At 36.8% G+C, this 25,860-nt stretch overlaps 2 long non-coding RNA genes across 2 annotated transcripts; one reads left to right on the forward strand and one right to left on the reverse strand.

Moving 5' to 3' along the window:
- The first annotated feature begins 603 nt into the window (after positions 1–603).
- On the forward strand, positions 604–1,292 carry LOC133789896 (uncharacterized). Its single transcript, XR_009873773.1, has 2 exons — positions 604–699; positions 806–1,292. It is a non-coding gene; the product is annotated as an uncharacterized LOC133789896 (long non-coding RNA).
- A 10,728-nt stretch (positions 1,293–12,020) lies between these two features.
- LOC133788608 (uncharacterized) lies at positions 12,021–15,367 on the reverse strand. Its single transcript, XR_009873292.1, has 3 exons — positions 15,043–15,367; positions 13,189–14,474; positions 12,021–12,688 (listed from the first exon to the last, which is right to left on the reverse strand). It is a non-coding gene; the product is annotated as an uncharacterized LOC133788608 (long non-coding RNA).
- Between the last annotated feature and the right edge of the window lie 10,493 nt (positions 15,368–25,860).

The following is a 25,860-nucleotide window of genomic DNA, read 5'->3' on the forward strand; positions in this document are numbered from 1 at the left end:
AACATTCTGACAATAACTTATTTGAGATCTCTACTCTATGCTCAAGGTCGTTCCTACTCTCTCCATTGAGCACGCACAATGGCAACATTGGTATATAGGACCAGAATCACTAGTTCCTGAATTGGATATCTTGTTCCAAATATTCGATATCGGTCACCTAAATATAAAATCCATTTAAATGCTAATACCCTCGATCTACAGTACAAAAAAGTCACCAGCTAGCTCTATAGCTAGCTAGCTAGTTTCTGATAATTATGAGCACAGTCGGGAAATGCACACTGAAAAATAATAAACAATATAATTATATTGATATAAAAATGAAAATGAAGGGCATAATATCCCCACTCTCTACTGGTTGATTGACTTTCTGTTAAGCTCTATATCCTCTAAAAACAAATAATCAGTGCGGTTTCCCTGTTTTGTTGCCCCTAGATTGAAAAATGGAAGAGAATTATTGAAGTACTTACATCATTCATAATTATTTCGCTTTTATTTTTTCACCAATTACATTGAGATGTTATGAGTGACCCACTTAGTATTGCCTCATTTTGGTGGAGATTAATAGTGAAATCCCAATGGCCACCAAATCCTAACATTTTGTAGATTCTCTTCTATATATAGCCACCCTTATAACATCCCACTTTTACCATAATAAAGATCATCACGTAGCCTGATCTTTCCGTTTTTCCTCTCTATTTGGTTTGTTATTAATTTATGTTGTATAAATTCCTTCAGTTTTAAGTTTTAATTTTATTTTTTTTCTAGATTTTATTCTCTAACTACGAACTTAATAAATTTTTGCCAGGGTGATAGGTAGAGATAAGGCCAGTACTATCAAGAATGCGTATTCTAGTGCTTATTATTTTAGTGTTGATGATGGTGGCGCCTAGCCTAGCCATGTCTAGACAAGGTATATACATGGCTGAAATACACGAACAGAAGCGGCAGTTAGACGAAAATGAAGAGGACACTGCTGGGAGTTCCAATTATGAGCACCGCACAAACAGTGAGGGAAATCACCATATTATCCCTAGAAAGGATTTCGGCAAATATATGGGCAATAATGACAATAATGGAAATGGAAGTGGGTAACCTTACTTGGCATGCATGGTGTTGGCTTGGGTGTGTGTTTTGAGATATTATGAGTAATATATCTATAAGTTATATTTATATACGCTAGCTTGTTGTTTATGAGTGATTGTTTGTTCATGTACGTAAGTCCATGCATGGTTGGTGTATTTATAAATCTATGCTCATATGGATTTGAATTATGACTTGTACTTGCATGGAAATTATGTGTACCTTTAATATCTTGTATGGTAAATAAATAAATACAAACTATGTTTAGTTAAAATATAATTTTAATTAATAGCGGGAAAAATATTGTCTATTTTTGGTCAATTATATATTTCATAAAATCACTCAGCACCAACTTATTCGGTGAGGATAGACCTGTGATACAAAGCTTTGAGAAGAATGTATTGAATTGTTGAAATGAATAGAGACATTCACGAATTGGATATATATATATATATATATATATATACTAGATACAAATGTAATATAAGTTATTTATTTAGTTTTATTTATAGAATTAATTAATTATTGTTATTAATAAATTTGTATTATCATTACTACAAATAAGGATTTTTAGGGTTCGCGTTGCGAGTCCTAAAAAGTTTTATTTTTAATTTTTTTAAAATGAATTGGTAGCCAAAGCTCCCGCCAGAGCTCCGGCGACAGTGGCGGCGCCACCACCCTACGACGGTGGTTTGAGAAAACAGTGATTGGCTTTCGAAGTCTAAGGCTCTGGGAATGTCGTGGTGGTAGTGGTTCTTCGTGGAACACAATATGGTGGCCAGATTGGAGGTAAAAAGTTTCGGACTCCATAAATTCTGACGAACACCAAAAATGAGTGTCCTAAAAAGATTCTTTAAGGACTCGCAATGAGTGTCCTAAAAAGTTGTAATGACCCAACTACTCTAGACTTTTGGACCATTAACGAAAACTATACATACTAATCCTTAATAAAACTTACAAGTGAACATATCATAACTTTATTAAGAAATTTGTAAAAATAAGAGTTAAACTTACATAAAATTTAGGTTAGGATATGGGATCCCATTGTTTTAAAAACAAAACAAAATATAATTTAAAATAAAAAGGGATTACATAACAAGTGCAGAAAAATACATGTAAAACCATAAAAAAAAACAAGACTACATCCTCGAATCGAAACGCTCGGCTCTTGAATCCATTCCGCCTCAATACACATTCTCCAAGCTTCCAAGAACATTTCCCGCCACTAAGACTATTTTCCTGCACATATAAACAAAAAGGAATGAGCCTAATGCCCAGCAAGGAAAATCTAACACATAGTTCATATACATAAATTTCATAAGAAACATAAAAACATAACATAACACTTATATCATACACATACTATAATGGCCATTATTACTTGGGGTCCCATAGACTAAGCAAGTCATATGCCCATTAGATTAGTGGGGTCCTACTAGCTAAGCAGGTCATATGCCCATAATCTATTTGGGGCTTGTTAGTCATATGGGTCATATGCCCAAGCCTACAAACATACATAACATAACATAACATATTTCATAACATAAAAACATAAGATAACATATAAAAAGCACATAACATATAAATTCTAACCTATTTTCCTTACCAAAATTACCGGGATAAGAGGACAGAGTTGGGACTTTGGAACACTCCTAAGAACCATTTGAAAAAGAGTGAGTGTAGTGAAGAAAAGAAATGAAAGGAATGGAAGGACTAAACCATTGAGAAAAATACTTACCAAAAACTTATGTGCAAGTTCTTAGATTTCCTAACCAAAATAAAGATTAAGGTTAGAAGGCTGAGTAGAAGACTATGAGAACTTAAAATAAAATAAAATAATACCAATGAACTAAGGTGTGGAAATACCTTGAAGACTTGTAAGACCAATCTAAACCTCAAACGGAAATACTATAAAACCTTACTTCCCCAAGTGTTTGATAAGCTTATGATGATCAAGCTTATGATTCCCAACCCAAGTGTTTACACTCTCACACTCACCTAGCAACTTGCAGCCTCTGAACTTAGAGCAAAAGATGAACAATGGCTGGGTACTAGGTCTTATTTATAGAGTTTAGGAATGAAAGGATCTTAATTTAACTTGAATAAAAATAATGGCTTTTTAAGTGAAAATAATTTGAATTATCGTTCAGCAGAGGCTGAAAACTCGTTCAGAAAGGTGCTGGACTTATCAAGAGGTTGAAGGTTTGAATGGGAAACGATTTTGAAAACATTCAAAATATGCTGAAGGAGGCGATATATCGCCTGGACCATTATGCCCGAGGCAAACGTGCATCATTTCGTGTTTTCCGTATCTACGTGCTACGATATATCGCCCCCCATAGCTGCGATATATCGGCATACGCTGATTATTTAAACACGAAACTATACATTTTTAGCTTAATTCAAATTGAGTAAACAGCCTTGACTAAGCCCTCAAACGTTTTCAAAGCTGCTGACTGACCTTAGAGCATTCAAATTTTACCCTTATTAAATTTAATCCTCAAAATACTTAATCCTTAATCACCCATACATAACATGTGCTTAAAATCCTATTGGTTCTTATTTAAATCTTATAGTATAATAAATATTATCCTCAATATCAGTCATATTAATCAAACCTTAGGTTAAAATTAATATTCTTAAACTATAGGTTAAACTTAGAAAATCTACAAGTACTACTATGAGTGTCCAAATAAATCTCGGTCTGAACCAAAAATCCACAGTCATAAAGATAATACTATAATTACTATAATACTACTATCTAACTAGCTAAGTAAAGTTCTTGGACTCTACAATTCTCCTCTGCTAAAAAGAATTGCGTCCACGAAATTTACTTACCAAATAATTACGCATACCGGCCTTGCATGTCCTCCTCCAACTCCCACGTTGCCTCTCGTTCAGAACTATTACTCCATAGGACTTTGACTATAGGAAAGCTCTTGGACCGTAACTGCTTCATCCCCTATCTAGGATGCTAACGGGTCGTTCCTCGTAACTTAAGTCTTTCTGGAGTGCTATCGTATCGTACTTGAGGACGTGAGATGGGTCTGACACTTACTTGCGTAACATCGAGATGTGGAACACGTTGTGACTATCGGCTAGTGCAGGTGGTAGGGCTAGTCTATACGCAACTGCCCCCACTTTGTCCAATATCTCAAAAGGACCTATGAATCGGGGACTAAGCTTGCCTTTCTTCCCAAACCGCTTGATACCTTTCATAGGAGATATCTTCAAGAAGACTTGATCTCCAACTTGGAATTCCACATCGCGTCGCTTGGCATCCGCATAGCTTTTCTGAAGGCTTTGAGTAGCAAGCATACGCTGTCTAATAAGCGCTACTGCTTCTTGAGCTTGTCTAACAGCTTCGGGCCCTAAAAGTTGCCTTTCTCCTACCTCGTCCCAGTGCAACGGTGATCGGCACCTTCTTCCATATAACAACTCATAAGGTGCCATCCTGATCGTTGACTGGTAGCTGTTGTTGTAGGAAAACTCTATCAACGGCAAGTACTTGTTCCATGATCCTCTGAAATCAAGTATACACGCGCGTAGCATATCCTCTAAAATCTTAATCGTACGCTCGGACTGCCCATCTGTCTGAGGATGAAAAGTTGTACTAAGACTTAACTTAGTACCCATAGCTTGCTATAAACTTCCCCAAAATCTCGATGTAAACACCGATCCTCTATCTGACACTATTGTCTTGGGGATTCCATGCAACCGTACTATCTCTGGGATGTAGATGTCTGCATATTGGTCTGCCGTGTATGATGTTCTAACAGGCAGGAAATGAGCCGACTTGGTTAGTCTATCTATTACTATCCAAGCGGAATCATGCTGCTTATTCGTCTTTGGCAGACCCGTCACGAAGTCCATGGCTATATCGTCCCACTTCCATTCTGGTACGCTAAGCGGTTGCAATAAACCTGCAGGCCACTGGTGCTCTACTTTCACTTGCTGGCATATAAGACACTTAGATACATACTCTGCTATGTCCTTCTTCATCCCTGGCCACCAGTAGATTGCCTTGATGTCATGAGTCATCTTGGTAGACCCTGGGTGAACTGAGTATGGGGTACTATGTGCTTCTTCTAAAATCGTCTTCTTAATACTTTGATCATTTGGCACGCATACCCGATCTTTATATCTCAATAAACCTTGGCTAGATATTGAGAAATCTGTCGCCTTGCCTTCTTTAACTGCATCCATATGTGCTGCTAGTGTATCATCATGTCTCTGACCAATCCGTATGTCCTCTAGCAGATTCGATTGGATAGACAAGTTAGCCAGCTTGCCTACAACTACTTCTATTCCGGCACTGATAAGCTCCTGCTGTAGCGGCTTTTTTATTCTGGATAAAGCTGCTGAATTCCCATAACTTTTCCTACTAAGCGCATCGGCAACTACGTTCGCCTTTCCTGGGTGGTATAGGATTTCACAGTCGTAATCCTTTACTAACTCCAACCACCTGCGCTGCCTCATGTTGAGCTCCTTTTGAGTAAAGAAGTACTTTAAACTCTTGTGGTCCGTATAAATCTCGCACCGTTCTCCGTAAAGATAATGGCGCCATATTTTTAATGCAAAAACCACCGCTGCCAACTCCATATCGTGAGTTGGATAGCGCTGCTCGTACTCCTTCAACTGTTGTGAGGCGTAGGCTATCACCTTGTCATTTTGCATCAGCACGCAACCCAATCCTTGCTTCGATGCATCGCAGTAGACAACAAACTTATCGTTGGGTGTCGGTACACTGAGTACTGGTGCTGAGCATAGCTTATCCTTAAGCAACTGGAAGCTTTCTTCACACTTATCATTCCAGTTAAATTTTTGTTGTTTCCGGGTTAGGTTGGTGAGTGGAGTGGCTATCTTAGAAAAGCCCTCTACAAACTTCCTATAATAACCTGCTAACCCTAGGAAGCTTCTTACTTCAGATGTGTTCTTTGGTCTGGGCCAATCCTTCACGGCCTCTACCTTTGATGGGTCTACTGCAACTCCGTCTTTCGATATAATATGCCCGAGGAACGCTACTTGCGAAAGCCAAAATTTGCATTTCTTGAACTTTGCGTAGAGTTGATGCTCCTTCAATCGCGTCAAAATCATCCTCAAATGCTCCTCGTGCTCTACTTCATCCTTGGAGTATATTAAAATGTCGTCGATGAACACAATGACGAATTTATCTAGGTAATCCTTGAAGACCCTATTCATTAAGTCCATAAACGCGGCTGGTGCGTTAGTACCAAAGGACATAACCAAGAACTCGTAATGTCCATAACGAGTCCTAAAGGTTGTCTTAGGAATATCTTCTCCCTTTACCTTGAGCTGATGATATCCGGACCGTAAATCGATCTTTGAAAATACAGTCGTGCCTCGGAGTTGATCAAATTCGTCAATCCGAGGTAGCGGGTACTTGTTCTTAATCGTTACTTTGTTCAGCTCACGATAGTCTATGCACATCCGCATACTTCCGTCCTTCTTCTTCACGAATAGTACCGGAGCTCCCCATGGTGAATGGCTTGGCCTAATAAAACCCAAGTCTAGGAGTTCTTGTAGCTGTGTCTTTAACTCCTTGAGTTCCGTAGGTGCCATCAGGTATGGTGCCTTAGAGAAAGGCTCGGTGCCTGGTACTAATTCTATCGTGAAGTCTATTTCCCAAGTTGGCGGCAATCTTGGCAAGTCATCGGGAAATACCTCTGGAAATTCTTGTATAACACTAACATCTCCAACCTTAAGTGGTGTCTCCCTTTCCACATTCGTGATGCTGGCTAAGAACGCTTGACATCCTTTCTCCATCATTCTTTGAGCTTTGAGAGATGATACTAATGGGGTGCGCAATCCTGAAGCTTGTCCCATGAAGCATAGTCTCTGGCCGTCAGGAGTCTCGAACATCACCTTCTTGCGTTTACAGTCGATGGTTGCGCCATGTCGTGCTAGCCAGTCTATTCCTAGTATTACGTCGAAGTCCTTGATCACCAGTTCTATCAGGTCTCCTTCTAGTTCTATGTCCTCAATCTTGATCGGTACGCCTCGTACTATCTGTGATGATAGAACTACTTTGCCCGAAGGCAACTCGGTTACAAACCTAGTTCTAAATCTTTCACAAGGTTTGTCTAGTTTTTCTATCATTCCTAACGAGATATACGAATGAGTGGCTCCCGAATCAAATAATACAGAACATAAGTTATTGAGGATAAAAGCTTGACCTGTGACCACCTTATTGCTAGCATCAGCCTCTCATTGGGTTAAAGTAAAAAGCCTAGCAGGAACCATCCTTTTGTCCTTCTTCCCTTCTGGCTTCTGCTGAGGACAATCTCTTTTACGATGCCCTTCCTGACCACAGTTAACGCATTCCTTGGTGTTTGCGCGAAATTCTCCAGGATGCTTCTTCTGACACTTAGCACATAGCGGGTATTCCACGTAGCCCGGCCTATTTCCCCCATTATTCGTACGTGCCTTCTTATCGCTGTCGAACTTCTTGTTATCCGGATGTCGTCTTTTCTGGCCGTTACCGTTGTTGCTAGACTGATTGTTGCTATTATGGTTGCTGTTCCGATTAGTCTGAGGTTGGCTCTGCTGTCTAGGTTCAGGCTTACTGGCTTCCTCCTTACTTACATTTGCCTGCAACCTTTCTACTTCTATTGCCGTCTCAAGAACATCGGCATATGTAGTGTTCCCGGGTTTGCTAACTTAACCCCCGTCTCGATTTTCTGTCGAAGTCCTCTAACAAATTTGTTCACCCTCAGAAAATCGGTTGGAACCATCTCAGATGCGAACTTTTCTAAGTGATCGAACTGACGAGCATACTCTGCCACCGATAAATTACCCTGCTTCAAGTTGGCGAACTCCTTAACTCTCGTAGCGAGTACCGCTGAATTGTAGTATTTCTTGTGGAAGAGCTCCACAAATCGGTTTCATGTCATGGTGGCAGCATCATGAGATTGCTGAACCAAGTCCCACCATATCCTGGCATCCTTCTTGAGCAAAGACGAGACGCAGGATATGCAGTCCGCATTACTGAGATTCATATGCGTCAGAATCGGCTCCACATTCCTTAGCCACTCTTCTGCCTCAAAGGGGTCTGTAGTCCCTTCGAAGTTTGGAGTGTGCTGCTTGCGGAACCTCTCATACACTGGCTCCATGTTCGGTACTGGATATGGCGTGTTGTTCGTCATTGGTCATCCCCCATATGGACCAACTTGTTGGGGTGCTGGGGCCATTTGCTGTGGCTGCGGCTGCGGCGGAGGCTGAGGCTGAGTCTGCGCCTGTTGACGTTGTTGCTGCAAAAGTTCCTCGACTTGCTGTCGCAGTCTAGCGATCTCCGCAGTGTTGTCAGTTGGCGGTGCCGGCGCGTTGCGGCGGGCAGTAGCACGCACTCCCCTTTTGCGAACTGGAGCGGCTTCATTGGTTGCTGGGACGACGTTGGAGGCGTTTCCATTGGTGCGTGCAGATCTTCGGAGCGACATCGTAGCAGAGTTCTAACAGTTGTAAGAAACATGTTAGAACTTTACCTAATAGGCTCTAAGGCAAAAACTTATTCTAAAACAAACATATCTCGGACCTATTTATTATGACTTCTTATGAAAAATTATATAAGTTTTTATTTTTATTATAGTGGGTTTCTATACTTAGAAAAACAAGTCATCTTTATTTTCTAAGTGTATTTCTAATCATCCTATATGACTTAATTCTCAGGCTAGAAACTTATCTTTGTTCCAAAGTTAACTATATTGAGGGAAGGCTGGGATCAGTAAAATCGTTCCCACTACTATAGCCCCCTAACTCTCAATAAGGAAACTTGGTTCTTTGATTTGTATCCACCCTCACCGAACTTAGTCATTATTTATTTTATTTAGTATTTATTATGATTGTGAAAATCAAATCAAACTCATACATGATAATAACATGAAATTAATTTGGAAAAATAGTTTTCACTTATTACAATCATAAAATAAAGAAATAAATAAAACAAACAATGAAAACTAACTATTCTAAAAATCGGGATCTTCTACATCCGATCCTTCATCTAGCATATCATCATCTATCTCCTCATAATCATCGTTGTCTTGAGCCTCAAAATTTCCTCGGGGAAGATTCAAGAAGATCCTATGTTGTTGCTTATTAGTGAATTGAAACTCTAAATTATAGGTGAACTTAAGTATAAGAGAATAATATCTTAGGGCTACTTGTAAGTCATCATCATTATTTATAGTCTCCCATATTTCTTCTAAAGTTGAAATTACTGAAGGGAAATCTTTTAAAAGCCTAACTACTAGGACATATTGTTCTGCAGCTCTCATCATGATTTTCTTAGTAATCTGAAGATGGTCTATCTCCTTGTGGAACAAAATCAATCTCTGAGTGATTCTTTCTAGTGCTCCTACAGTGTTTCTTGGCTCCCTTATTCTTTTTAAAGCCTTAATGGCTCGAATATCCTCATTGCTTAATGCTCCGTTCATACTTAACTGAAAACATAAATACTAAAAATTGTTAGCTATACACATAAGCAAAATAACTATATCTTAAATACTTACTTGGCGATCAGATTCGGAGCTTTGAGCGTGTGTATCGAGGAGAAATTCATGCGAAGGAACCGTTTGCTTTTATACCAACTGTAATGACCCAATTACTCTAGACTTTTGGACCATTAACGAAAACTATACATACTAATCCTTAATAAAACTTACAAGTGAACATACCATAACTTTATTAAGAAATTTGTAAAAATAAGAGTTAAACTTACATAAAATTTAGGTTTGGATATGGGATCTCATTCTTTTAAAAACAAAACAAAACATATTTAAAATAAAAAGGGATTACATAACAAGTGCAGAAAAATACATGTAAAACCATAAAAAAAAAACAAGACTACATCCTCGAATCGAAACGCTCGGCTCTTGAATCCATTCCGCCTCAATACACATTCTCCAAGCTTCCAATAACTTATCCCGCCACTAAGACTATTTTCCTGCACATATAAACAAAAAGGAATGAGCCTAATGCCCAGCAAGGAAAATCTAACACATAGTTCATATACATAAATTCCATAAGAAACATAAAAACATAACATAACACTTATATCATACACATACTATAATGGTCATTATTACTTGGGGTCCCATAGACTAAACAAGTCATATGCCCATTAGATTAGTGGGGTCCTACTAGCTAAGCAGGTCATATGCCCATAATCTATTTGGGGCTTGTTAGTCATATGGGTCATATGCACAAGCCTACAAACATACATAACATAACATAACATATTTCATAACATAAAAACATAAGATAACATATAAAAAGCACATAACATATAAATTCTATCATATTTTCCTTACCAAAATTACCGGGATAAGAGGACAGAGTTAGGACTTTGGAACACTCCTAAAAACCATTTGAAAAAGAGTGAGTGTAGTGAAGAAAAGAAATGAAAGGAATGGAAGGACTAAACCATTGAGAAAAATACTTACCAAAAACTTATGTGCAAGTTCTTAGATTTCCTAACCAAAATAAAGATTAAGGTTAGAAGGCTGAGTAGAAGACTATGAGAACTTAAAATAAAATAAAATAATACCAATGAACTAAGGTGTGGAAATACCTTGAAGACTTGTAAGACCAATCTAAACCTCGAACGGAAATACTATAAAACCTTACTTCCCCAAGTGTTTGATAAGCTTATGATGATCAAGCTTATGATTCCCAACCCAAGTGTTTACACTCTCACACTCACCTAGCAACTTGCAGCCTCTGAACTTAGAGCAAAAGATGAACAATGGCTGGGTACTAGGTCTTATTTATAGAGTTTAGGAATGAAAGGATCTTAATTTAACTTGAATAAAAATAATGGCTTTTTAAGTGAAAATAATTTGAATTATCGTTCAGCAGAGGCTGAAAACTCATTCAGAAAGGTGCTGGACTTATCAAGAGGTTGAAGGTTTGAATGGGAAACGATTTTGAAAACATTCAAAATATGCTGAAGGAGGCGATATATCGCCCCCTATAGGCGATATATCGCCTGGACCATTATGCCCGAGGCAAACGTGCATCATTTCGTGTTTTTCGTATCTACGTGCTACGATATATCGCCCCCTATAGCTGCGATATATCGGCATACGCTGATTATTTAAACACGAAACTACACATTTTTAGCTTAATTCAAATTGAGTAAACAACCTTGACTAAGCCCTCAAACGTTTCCAAAGCTGCTGACTGACCTTAGAGCATTCAAATTTTACCCTTATTAAATTTAATCCTCAAAATACTTAATCCTTAATCACCCATACATAACATGTGCTTAAAATCATATTGGTTCTTATTTAAATCTTATAGTATAATAAATATTATCCTCAATATCAGTCATATTAATCAAACCTTAGGTTAAAATTAATATTCTTAAACTATAGGTTAAACTTAGAAAATCTACAAGTACTACTATGAGTGTCCAAATAAATCTCGGTCTGAACCAAAAATCCACAGTCATAAAGATAATACTATAATTACTATAATACTACTATCTAACTAGCTAAGTAAAGTTCTTGGACTCTACAAAAATCCAGGAGGTGTTTGTTAAAAAAATCAAACTTTTTTAGGATACATATAGTTTTTAGGACTCGCTCTGGAAACCCTAAAAGAAATTCTTGCGAGTCCTAAAAAGTCCAAGAGCTATTTTTAGGACTCGCATCTTAATGAGTGTCCTAAAAAGGTGTTTTTGTAGTAGTGTATTGTCATATAAATTTTAAATAAATAAACAATATTATTGTTTACCAAAAAAAAGATTCAATTGTTGATGTGGCAAGATTAGTACGCACGTGAGATGCGCATAGCAAGTTAAATGGTTATTGTTTGGTCAACCATCGACCAGAGGAGAATTCGCACGACAAAGGGGATATTTCATAGGCGACCAGGGCTGGTCCCAGTATGTCAAATATTTTCTAAAGATATTTGATCCTGTATTTATATAAAAAGTGTAATTTCCATTATTATTCAAATATGTTTGTATTAAATGTATTCAAGCCCCATCGGCCCATAGGTAGATCATTAAGCCTATAAATAAGACTGAAATGGGTCATGAGAGGGATCTTGGGAGACTAAGAGAGAAAATAATTGTTCTTACATAATTCTTTGTATCTATTACTGAGCTTGTGAAACTCAGTAAACCCTTGTTTATAGATCGCAGGCTCCCATTACATTAATAAGAACACTATGTGGACATAGGTTATTACCATCACTTGGGGCCGAACCACTATAAATCCTTGTCTCATTTATCTTCTTGACTTGAATTCATCTAAATTTCAGTCATTTTATTTGACTCAATGTCAATGATCAAATCGAAGGTCAACATTTTGGTGCTTTCATTGAGAGCTGAACTCATGACCTCCAAGAAGATCAAATGGCGAAAACAACTAGGAAAACTGGGCAAACCTCTGGGAATGTGCCAACTCAACCTCCTCCACAAGTTGCACAATCCTTTGGGAAATTTAGAATCTCTCGGTCAAGACAACGACTCAAGATGAACACTCTCGATAATGACTTCAAGAGCCATCCAATATAGAGTACCCCTGATAGACTTGGCACTTGAAATTGCTTCCTACAATAATCAAAATATGCTCTCTTTAAGTACCTACAAGGACAAGAATAGCATATTAATAATTGAGGGTTTTCCATTTTCAACTATAATTTTAAATGAGTGCAAAAACATCTTATTATCTAACTCAATGCAATATAAAGGTCTCTCCTCTTAGCCATCTCAGACAAAATCAAACTCAAAAAAGATTCTCTAACCATCTCAGACAAAAATAAACTAAAAACGATTCTCCACAAAATAATGATATGATCCATAATTTTTATTAAATCTAGAATCCAAACAAAACAATCATTGCTTGTCTAAAATATGCTCTAAACAATATACAAAAAAAGGTGTCACAAAGGCACAATTGAAAATCAATAGTTATAAGTAACTAAAACACACATCATATATAATAATTTCTTAACAGGCAGTAGTAAGACAAAACAATTTGCACACAATCCAGGAATGAAGAAGAACTTACTGCTAGTGCATACAACACAGGGTAAGTACATATATGGATAGAATAAAAATGAGATTATAACATGATAATATACCTTGTTGATGATATGGTTAGCCTGAGAAATATTAAGAGCAATTGAATGATGAGTCCATTAAGATGGCATCTATTTTGCTAGTCCAAAATCAAATATCTGAAAAATAATGAAGATACACCAAAATTAACAAAAGAGTAGGTATGTTAAGACAATGAAAAAAGACATAATATTTCACAACCATATAAACCAACACCATTTTCTTCTGTATTGTTAATTTCTTAAAAACCCAAAGACAACCGTAATAATACCAAACAAAGGGAAACTAAATCAATCGTGATTGATCAGTAGGCATATTCTAAAACACTACTTCAGTGATTCAATAAAAAAAATACAACTACCATTTTTTACTGCAGAAATTTAGAGACCCCAAAACCAAAAAACCACTACAACTGTCCTTTGTTAATTCTTAAACCAAATAGAGGGTGACCAAGAAGGAAAACAAAAAGAGTGATCAAGTGCAAGAAGGGAAAATGATACATAATAAAATCAGTTTTATAAGATGCATAACAAGGCATAAAAGCCAACACAATTCATAACTAAAAGAAATCCTATAAAGTGATTGAAACTGAAATAGAAAATATAATATGCGTTATCAACTATAGAAGCAGTTTCAAATAAATTTTTTCCATACTAACTAGTCTAGCTATATGCAAAAAGTGAAAGCCTTAAGAAACTCAAAACTCAGCCAAGCACCAAATAAGAATGCATAATAATCCAACAAACTGCATGTTTCTTATTATGCTCAGTTGCCTACCAATAAATAATTAAATAGACTTAGCTATCTTCATATTTTTAGAGAAGACAATGAATTATAAAATTATCTCTGTTTTGAATATTTTGATTCTCTCTCTCTCTCTCTCTCTAGTGCCTACTTTTTTGTCTCTTGTTCTATGTCTCTCTCTAAAATTCCTCCATGTTCTATTCCTTTCGCTCTTAGTTCTACATCACACAAACTAAACCAAGAAAAAAATTGTAGAATCACAATACAAACAAAAAATTCTCCTAGCAAAAAAAATATGATAAAACTTTAAAAGTAGAAGTTATAACAGTAGATAGTATTCTCATAACTTAAGGTAATAAGGTGGACTACTTGAAAATCTACTTGTTTGTCATGTTCCATTACACTTTCCATTATGCTTGGCTTAGAAGAATTAGGTGAGAATCCCTTCCATGGTGACACAAAGATCAATTTGGTACACTGTGCAGGGACTGAGTTTTTCCCACCAAACTAATCCCTGAGACCACCATCTGATCATCAATCCATTTTCGACAAAAGCCACCAGTCCCTACATTATTTAAGAAATAGGTAAAGACAGAAAGACAACTTTGAAGTTACACACGTTCCACTAATTTAACATAAAAAGTTTAAAGGATCTTAAAAACATTTCATACACAAGTGGAAATTAGATAATATAGCATGAAAGTTGTGAGCATATAACTACAGCAAATAAAATGCAAAATTCGAAATCAAGCAACAATATTAACCAGCAAGACAATAAGCATAAGTGTTCCCTTTGAAACTGAAATTTAATAATATTGTGATATAATTACAACAAATTTTCTAGCCACTTTACACGGAGAACGAATTCAGGGGAGTGTAAATCAGAGATTTAGATAAGCATAATTAAATACCCACGAGCAACCTCAATATTCAAACCCCAAATCATATCTGATTTCGGCATGTAGAAATTGGATTAAACTACTGAAGTTATGTAACACCCTACAAATAATTAATACATATCTATACAAACTTGCAAAACAACCCATTGCCCCTACAATTTTTCTGAGAAACAAAAGAAATATATATATATATATATATATGTAGAGAGAGAGACAGAGATGGAAGATTGAGACCTGGTGGTTCTTACTCCTGCCAAGCAACGGGACTACGGGGTTGACGATAGATTTAAATACCATAAACCACATTGCAGGTAATACCCGTTGGACAACCAACCATGTCGCGCACCACCACCGCTCTGTTATCGGCACTGTCGGAAGGAAGAGCACTGTTGCCGAGAGAGAAGAACGGGAGAGTCGAGTGGAGGGGAGGTGTTTGTGGTCGAGGTTGAGAGAAAAGAGAGAGATAGCGGGGCTGAGAGAAGAGAGCGATGGAGAGGGTAAGGGGGAGGCGGCTGATAGAGCTAACGAGAGAGACAGAGAGATTGATAGATTAGGTTAAAGTTTTAGGACTTTTAATTTAAAAAAAAAAAGTTTCATCTTTTAAAAAAAAACTTAATTGAATGAGTAATTTTTATTTGTTTAATAAATATATTATATATTATTGTATCTATTAATATATTTTCCTGTTAAACAAATATTAAATTTTTATGAAACATATTTAATTAAAAATATGATATAATAGATAAGTTATTAATAGCTAATATTAAATATTATTAATAATTTGGGCAATTTATTTAAATAACTTATTGTTAATTTATTACATATTATCAATTAATACTTTTTTCTATATTATTAAACATTTTTATTAAATTATTAATTAATAATTTTTTTAGGAATATATTTATATAATATATTTATTTATTTATTATTATTTTTTAAGGCCCACTTTGTGTGTCCTCAATACTATTTTAGGACACTCAAAGTGTGTCCTTAAAAGTCCCCACTGACTCAAATTTCTTCACATTCTTTTAGACTCACATCAGTAATTAGAACTCGCACTGCATGTCCTACAAATTACGTTTTAAGGACCCTCACTGAGTGAATGTTAATAAACAATTCAAGGGTTATTGTTATACTTGTTTTGTTTGTAAATTTATTGATTATCATGTGAAATATGGTAATTGTAAAGTCAACCATAATGAGATTAGGGTTAATACAATTGATGATGAGATCTTTATGAGCTTAAATTGAATTTAATGCATACGATGAGGAATGTATGATAACCCTAAAGAGAATTGACATAGTTCATGCATGTAGTGATGAGAATAATTCAACCTTAAGAGAAGGTGAACATGTCAATGCAATTAATGATGAGATCATTGCAAAAGAAAGTGAAGATACTAAGGTCAATGCATTTGATGTTGAGATCGTTGCAAACCTAAGTAAAGATACCAAGGCTAATGAATTTTATGTTGAGATCATTGCAGCCTTGAGTGAAGTTAATGCAAGTCAAGGAAAGGTCCAAGGATGGTGGTATGATACTTGTGTCACAGTTCATGCAACCTATGATAAAACTCTTTTCAAAACCTTTGAAAGTGCAAAGGTGGGACTTGAAGTCCAAATGGGAAATGAAAAGAGATCCAAGGCACTTTGAAAAGGCTGCATTGATGTGCTCTTCACTAATGGATAGAAAGTGGCCTTGACTAATATTTTCTGTGTTCCCGATATAACTAGAAACCTTGCGAGTGGAAGTCTATTGAGTAAATCTAACATCAAAATTTGAATCTGGTAAACTCATTTTGACAAAATTGGACACTTTTGTGGGAAAGGGTTAGTCATGTGATGAAATGATCAAACTATGTACTCTTGATAGTGACAATAATGATACGACATCTAAATCTTTCAATATGGTTAATTAAAATTCTACTACTGTGTGGAATAATAGACTTGCTCATATAGATTAATGCACAATTAAAAGAGTTGTTAAATTTGGATTGATTAATTGTGATGTGAATGAGCATGACAAATGTGAATTATGTGTTAAATCTAAAATGGTAAAGAAACATTTTGCAAGTATTGATTGATGTTCAAACTTGCTAGATTTAATATTTAGTGATTTATGTGAATTAAATGACAAGTTGACTAGAGGAGGAAATAGATACTTCATGACTTTTTATAGATGATTGCTCTAGATATACTTATGTGTATTTGCTTACATTTAATGCATTTAAAATCTATAAAGCTCAAGTAGAAAATCAATTGGAAACGAAAATAAAGACTCTTAGAAGTGATAGAGCTGGTGAATACTTTTCAAATGATTTCAATGTGTTCTGTGAACAACATCGCATTATACATAAATGTAGTGCACCATACACTCCACAACAAAATGGAATAGTTGAAGAAAAGAATAGGACTTATCTTGTAACATTCTGGATAGCCAGGATCGCTACACTGTATACTTATAAAGGTGCAGGACTTGCTAATTAAGTCATTTAATTAAAAACGTGTCACTAACCATGAATGCGCTAAGGTTAAAAAGGGTTTTGGTCTCAAAAGATACATTTTATATAGTTAAACAGTTTTACACATGGGATCCCAAAAAGAAACAGTGTTTAAAAGTTGGTTTACATTATCTCCAAAATACAGACAACCATCAGTCATTCTAAGGCAAAGCAGACATTTTTGGTTCCCCTGTTCCTGCCTTCCCCTCAATCGTGGCGGCTGAGCAGCTGGTCATGTACATTCAGCTCACAGAGCTCTCCAAGTCAGGGCTGATCAAGTTTGCCCTTGCCTTTACCTGCACCACATAGCACCCGTGAGCCAAGGCCCAACAAGAAAACATATCACACGACATAACAAGCAATAATAACATTTTAACACCCCTTTAAGCAATGATCAAATATTTAACATATCACACCTATCACAGAGCATAAAGTCTCAGTCAAGACATCAGCTAATCAACATTCAGTTACACAGTATATCAATCCATCAACCAATAATAACAGCAAATCACACAATAACTAGGGTTGACATCTTAGGTCGCACCCTTTGTTTACCCCACTGACTCCAGCCCGCTTAAATCGAGCTCAGTGCATAATAAGTTGTCCTCAGCTACCAGTGGCCGAGCCGCGCGCCCTGTGCGCTAGTGTAAACTTCGGCACTCTTAGGCCGTTGGTTTACTGTTTACATGGCTTGATACCATCCTTTCAAATCATATATTAGGGAACCCTTAGTCCCATTGCGATTACACAACCGGGTGCAGTTTTCTTACCTTTAGTTCTCAAGTGTACTGATTACAAGCGATGCCTCCTGAGCACAATCCGATCCCCAAGCCCTTGCTCAGCACCTAGTCACAACCAAGATAATGGATTCCATTAATACTCAAACAAAGGTTCCCGGATATAGTTATAGCTTCCGAGACATCGAATTCCACCAAACACAGTGGTGGGATCGATCCCGAGCAGCCTAGGTTAGGTTCCCGCACTTAAAACCTCCATTTAGCCAAATTTTCCCTTTTGAGCCACCCCCCCCCCCCCCCCAAAAAAAACAGAGGCTAAGCCTCTCTAACGCCCATTTGAGCCGTGGCCCTGCCCTGTGGCGCCGCGGCGCTCCCCTTCGGCAAAGCCTCCCTAGCTCTTTTGCTTCGTAGGGTCGCAGCGCTCTAGAACAGGGTCGCGGCCCTACCCTTCATGCCCAGAAAATCCTCCATTTCTAACACCTAACCTTAATCAAGATCATCCCAAAGCACCCTAATTCCAAAACCCATCAATCACAAGACTTTTAGCATGATTCTAATAGCATAATCCAACAGAAATCTAGCCTAAAAGCCCATTATAGTCCCATTTTTATTTCTGAAACCCAGCAGCTCAAAACACAAAAATCAGTCATGCAAACTCAAATTTTAACCTCTAAATTATGAATTAAAGCTTGCCTTCTTTGATGCACCACCTCCTTAACAACTTCTGAGCCAAAACCAAAGCTTCTCAGCTCCAATTCAGTCCTTAAATATTCAAACCATAAACACCCTTAATATTTAGCCAAACCCAGAATTCTAACACCCAAAAACAAAACTCAATTCCTACCTTGGCCTTGGTTGAGTGTTCCTTGGTTAGAGCTGAGCTAATTCCTCAAACTTCAGCTCAAATCAAAAAATTTCCAGCTGAATTCACCTTAGTTTTCACTAGCTTTCTTGAGAGAGAAGAGATAAGAGGAGATGAACAATAAAGGGTCGGTTTCTCTCTTTTGTTCCACTGGTTTCTATTTTGGCTAAGTCTAACTTTGGTTAATTAAGTCAATCCCGAGGCTCGGGGTGCCGGAAACGTCTCCGAGGGCAAAATGGTAAAATTCCCCAATATTCCCGCCTAAGCTTCCTAACCTCAAATATATCTCCATATATTTATTTTCATAACCCGATAACCCAAATAATCATCTAATTCCCGGAAAACCCCTTGACTTGTCCCAAGTCAAATATTAAGCCCCGTTGTGACCTTCCCGCTAACTGGCTTCCTAGGATCGCCTCAAGTCGCACGATGCAAACTTACCCACATAATAATGCGGTTCTCACAAATATAACATTTACATTGATATAATCATACAAGCATGCTTATCATGTAAGAGCATGAAGCCTAAAAGGACCAAGTTGGGTCCAAGGGCTGTGAAGTGTGGATTTGTTTGCTATACCTCAAATAGCAAGACCTATAGTCTATTAGACTTGGAGCCTAATGTGATAATTGAATCAAGTGAAGTGGAGTTCTTTGAGAATATGTTATATTGTGATAGCGATTCTCAAGAACCTACAAGTGTTGGAGAATCTCTTGAATATAATGATCCAAAGGTTGATGAGCAACCAATATTGTCGCGAAGAAGCCAAAGGAATAAAGAGTTGGGATCAAATGATACATCTCAAGTGGATACACTCTATCTAGCAGAGGGAAATCTTGAAATGGTCACATGGAAATTTCCAATGGCTTTTCAAGTTGAGGATGATCCCAAAACATTCCAAGAAGCAATGTCTTCGAGAGTCTCTGCATTTTTTAAAGAGGCAATAAATGATGAGATGGATTTAATTATTTCAAACCACACATGGGAATCGGTAGACCTTCCACAAGGTTTGAAAACCAATTGGGTGCAAGTGGGTATTTCAGAGGAAATATCACATCGATGGCACATTACAAATCTTCAAGGCAAGACTAGTAGCCAAAGGGTTTAAACAAAAGGAAGGAATTGATTATTTTGACACGTATGCACCGGTTGCTAGGACAACCATAATAAGATTACTATTTTCCTTATCATCAATATATAACCTTTATGTTCATCAAATGGATGTCCAAATGGCATTCCTAAATGGAAATCTCAATGAGGAAATCTATATGGAACAACTGGAGGGTTTTTTTCTAAGGATAAATAAACATAAAGCGTGTATGCTTGTTAAATTATTATATAGTTTAAAATGAGTACTGAAACAATGGTATGAGAAGTTTAGTAAAGTTATTGTTTTGAATGGGTTTAGACACAATAATGTGGACAAGTGCTTATACTCTAAGAGTTGTGATGGATATTGGTGTGTCTATATGTTGATGATATGTTGATTTTGAGTAATGAGATGAAAGGCATAATAGAAACAAAGAGGTTTCTATCTTCCACTTTCTATATGAAGGACCTTTGAGAGATCGATACCTTATTTGGTTTAAAAGTGAGAAGAAATAGAGGGGGTTATGCCCTAGGTCAGGCTCACTTTGTTCAGAAAGTTCTTGACAAGTTTAGTAATCTCAAAACCAAAGAGGTGAAACACCATTTCATTCAAGCATTAAGCTTGAAAAGAACAATGGTAGAGCAGTTAGTAAACTAAGTAGGTTTACTAGCGATTCAAGTATCGAACATTGGAAGGGAATTGAGAGAATTATAGGGTCCCTGGAGAGGACCAAGAAGCTAGATCTCCCATGTTTTCTGAGATACTTGTGGGATACTCAAGTTGGATATCAAGTGTGGGAGACAATCTCTCCACCATCAGTTGGGAGTTATGCTTAAAACATGAGCAGTTTCTTGGGGCCAAAAGAAAAAACCATATATTTCACTCAACCATGGAGAATGAGTCTATAGCTCTAGAGGCAAATGGAAATGAGTCCAAGTGGCTTAGGGATTCCAAGAGGAATATCCCATTGGTAATAAACAAGCCACATTAGCTAGAGCTTATAAATGCATATATATATATATAATAGGAAGTCTAAGACATTAGTATGCGAGACAATTGATTCGAGGAGGAATCATATCGATCTCATATGTTTGGACAAATGAGAACTTAGCGAATCCATTTACAAAACATCTAGCTAAAAGGATAGTAAGTTCTACTTCAAAAGGGATGGGACTAAAACTCCTAGGATATTATATTCACCAATGATGGCAACCCAACTCTAAACTGAAGAACATTAAGGGCTAGATTTCAATGGGTAAGAACTAGTTATTGGGTGAATAGTTTCAACACTAACAAAGTCGTGAGTTCCATCCAAGGATTTTAATGAGGGTTAAGCGTAGGGCTTTTAATGAAGTTCAGTTGTGTGAAACAAGCTTCTCTAAAGGTAGCAAAGATGTTGTAAGAACTTCACCTATGTGAACTTGGAGGTGGTGCTACCTCTCATCGGAGTTGGAGTTTTCTCCCTGATAAGTTCATGAAATGGATGAGTAAAAGGCCAAAAAATTTCTAAGCGCGACAGTGGGAAAATGAATGGTACTTTATTCAAGACACCAATGTTTTTTATAAGGCTTTGTAATATTTTCACTAAGGTAAAGTTCAAATCAAAAGATAATTTATTTTATACACCAATATTGTGTGACCTAAGAAGAAAGGATTATATTTAACCAAGTGGGGGAATGTTGAGATTGGTTAAATATAATGATTAATATGTTTACACGTTGAGGTGCAAAATATTGAAGGATTTTCACTTAAGTTGAAGTGAAAAGATGAGATTGTGTAGTAGGTATCTAAAAGTGACTTTTGCTGGTCTAAAGTGATACATGGAAATGTCTACGGATCCCCAAAAAGTTTGGTAGAAATTGGAGCATTTTAGGACAATTGGAAGGGTCAAAAGTTAGAGGGTGTGTCGATGCTTCGCCTCCTAAGAGGAGTTGCATCGCCTAAATGCAAAGGGGCTCAAAAGCCCCAGGAGGCGATGCATCGCATGCAAATAGGCAACATATCATCTGTCGTGTTTGTACAGTTACGTAAATTTTCTCCAAATGATGTATTTAAAAGCTCTAATCCTATTGGTTTGGACTTAATGACGATGCCTACCCTATAAAGGGTTCTTATAGAGTTTTGGAAGACCTAATTACTCTCTCCAATATCTCTTTAACATCTATCTCTCTCTCTAGCTCTCAAAGAACATAAGTTTTCTCCAAGAAATTAACCAAGTATTGCTTGACTTGCATGAGTTTCAAGGCTTGTTAAATCACAAATCTCATTCTTCTTGGTTGAAGCTTCAAGCAATTAGAGAAGGCTTGGAATAGAGATTTTGGACAACTATATTCTTATAGTGTGTAAGCCTTAGAAGTTCCCAAAGTTTAAAGATTCAAGTTTCTCAATACAAAAAAATGTATCTCTCTAACCGTAGTCTTGTATTTTGTCATTCTATTGAGTTTATGTTGTTGCTATAGATGATTAAATGTTTCTAAGTTTATGCTATAATCATTTAATCACTTAATTATTTGTTTTCAAGACCACTCATACCATAAACATGGTTCTTTGATTTTCAAGATTTGCATTCATACTTTGAATAAGGTTCTTGATTAGCCTCTAGATTTTCTATAATTGAATTATTCCCACCACTAATTGTTGATTTAGAAAGTGTAAAGCCATATACTCCCAATAGCCTCGCACCTACTCAAATTGCTCAAAATTGACCTTGGACAGCTCCAATTGCTCTCAAACTTTTAGGGTGTGCTTAGATACCTCATTGTACCACTTTAAACCCAAAGATGTCATTTTTAAATGCCTAAAAATCTAACTCAGATTTCACATGTCCATTATGTGAAATCGTTAAGGATTATACACCATTTTATGCAAAACCATATAGGTTTTGTATTCAACCAATTCTAACAATTCACAAAACTTATTAAAATCATTTAAAAAGTATTCACCATCTCTATCACGTCTATGAGACTTTATTTTCCTTTTCAATTGAATTTCTACTTCTACTTTATAGATTCTAAATGCATTAAATTCCTTATATTTACTCTTAAGTGAATACACATAAGTATACCTAGAGCAATAATCTATAACAGTTATGATGTATCTATTTCCTCCTCTAGTCAACATGTCATTTAATTTAAATAAATCATTATTTATTAAATCCAACATGTTTGAACATCTATTAACACTAGGAAAAAGTTTCTTAACCATTTTAGATTTAACACATAATTCACATTTATCATGGCTATTCACACTACAATTAATTCATTCAAATTTAACAACTCTTTTAATTGTGCTATAACCTATATGATCAATCCTATTATGTCACAAAGTTATAGAATTAGAATTAAGCACATGACAAGAACTAGATGCCAAACTATCATTGCCAATGTCAAAAGTACAAAGTTTGATCTTCCCATCACATGAGTAACCATTTGCCACAAAACTGGCCATTTTAGTTAGGAATAAGTTTACCAGATTCAACCTCCATTTTAATATTGGGTTTACTCAATAAACATCCACTTATTATGTTTCTATTCATATTGGGAACATAGAAAATATTAGGTAGGGTTATTTTGTTTCCATTTATGAATATTAAACTAATGTAGTCCCATCCAAGTTACTTGGGGATTTTTAGTTCCCATTGGGACTTCATGTCCATCATTTGCAACTTCAAAGGTTTTGAAAAGATTCTAATTATAGGTTACATTAATGGTGGCACAAGTATCAGTAATGCCCCAAATTACCTAATAAGGATTGAGACCTTGATTAGGAGGCCAGGAGGGCCATAATTGATTTATTATGCTATTTAATGATTATATGCATGTTTATGTGAATTATATTATTAGATGATGATAAATGCATGCATATGGGTCCACATTTAATTATAAGGGCATTTTGGTAATTTGGCCCGTTGAGGGCGTGATTGTGTATTTTCATGCATGTGGGTGAATTATAAATAATACCACATAATGTGTGGATTGGTTTGAGCCATTCGACATGAGACGATCATGGAATGCAAGTTTTCGGTCTAGTCATAACGGGATTAAGTTCGGGGCTCGGAGTGAGTCTCAGGGTAATTTGGTGATTAGAACGTTGCCGGGAATTAAAGGGTAACGGGATATGAATTATTGGTATTTGAAAATATTGAGAATAATGAGAATTGGAGGATGTTAATTATAATTAACGAGATAGGCGGGAAACGACGATTTTACCCTTGGGAGTCTTTAGAAGCCTTTATTTGACCTAGGGGCAAAATGGTCTTTTCACCCCTAAGATATATATCAGCCCTTTGAGTTTAGAAAGCTGTAGAAAATGTTAGAGAAAACAGAGCATCCTCATCTTTCTCTCCCGTACATGTTCTTCTCTCCTTCTTCCTTTTGATTTTTGAGGGCCAATTTGAGGATCCAAGCTAGGAGAGCAAGGCTTGAGGGCTTAGGAACTTGGTTCAATCATTGAAGGGGATCTAAATCAAGCTTGAGGTAAGGAATTCAGCCATAAAAATCTTTGGTTTATACCCTGTTTTTCTAATAAGTTTTCAGTTGAGGATTTTGATGTGTTAGTTGGGAATTAATGGAAGTTCTTGAGTTTGGTTGCTTGGGTTTTGATGAGGGTGTGATGTAGATTTGGTATGGGGGTTGAATTAGATGTTTGGATGATGTTTGGGATTGGTTTTGAGGCTTGGTTTCAGGGGGAAATCGCAGGGGAGAAGACTAGAAAAGTTTCTGGTCTGCTGATGGCGCCCCAGCACCATTCCTGGCGCCCCAGTGCTAGGCAAGGTTGTTTTTGGGCTTCTCTGACTTTGGGGCAGCGCCCCAGCACCACTAGGTAGCGCCCCAGTACTAGTGCATTTTCCAGCAAGCTTATTTTAGGGCTCGGGATGACTTTTAAGGCTCGGGGGTTGGTTCCTTTACCCCATTTGGGTAGATTAAGAATTCCGAGGGTGTGGGATGGATCCCGGGAGTGAGGTTTTAGATTATAGACCTTTTTATGATTTATTTTATTGATGGGATTCCATATTTGGTTATGACCAGGTGACCGCTAAAGGATCAAAGGATTGATAGTTCTCAAGGGTTGTTCTTTTACTAATTCTTGCTCGAACTCGAGGTAAGAAAACTGCCCCCCATATGTGACATGCATGGTTATTCTTGATGCATGTTGGATGCTTAAATGTGGACATTGATAGCATATTGAATGCTTAGCAATCTTGCTCATTTGTATATGGTTATTATTGAGGCATGCTGGATGATTAAGTGTGATGCATGTGATGCACGAGAAACATGTGATTAGGGCATGCCATGAATATTGACTATGAGAATGATCAAAGCGTGAGTCTCTGTTTTTGTGCATGATCATAATTGTGCTAGCAACTGTTAAGTAAGAATGTTGAATGCCCTACGTTTGAATATTCGACATATGACATATGTTTGGTAGCATTGCTTACTTGTGCATGGTACTGACTAATTAGTCAGAATCGGCAAAGGTGTCAGTATCAACTGTGAAGCTGGGACTTATTAGTCAAGTTCGGCAGTGGTACTGGGCACTGGTCACACAGTGCTGACTTATAAGTCAAGACGGCCTTAGCGTGTTCAACGTAAGCCAATAAAGATTAGATCTAATCGACATCTGCATTAAATGACTCAGAAGAGCGTTAATGCCGGACCGACCTTAAATTCGATGAAAACTAAAAGCGCTTGTGTGACTTATCCTACAGTCACTCATCTGATAAAGCCATTGCAGGAAAGCCTAGGTAACGGTTTCGTTACACGGCTATGGGCACCGAACCCCATAGTGACTTGCGCGTCAGTCACTCAATATGGTTAACGGAACCTCAAAGTGATATTCACTCATCTGTTTAGGGCTATAAG

The sequence above is a fragment of the Humulus lupulus genome, chromosome 7 (genome assembly GCF_963169125.1).
Source record: "Humulus lupulus chromosome 7, drHumLupu1.1, whole genome shotgun sequence".
Taxonomy (NCBI): Eukaryota; Viridiplantae; Streptophyta; class Magnoliopsida; order Rosales; family Cannabaceae; genus Humulus; species Humulus lupulus.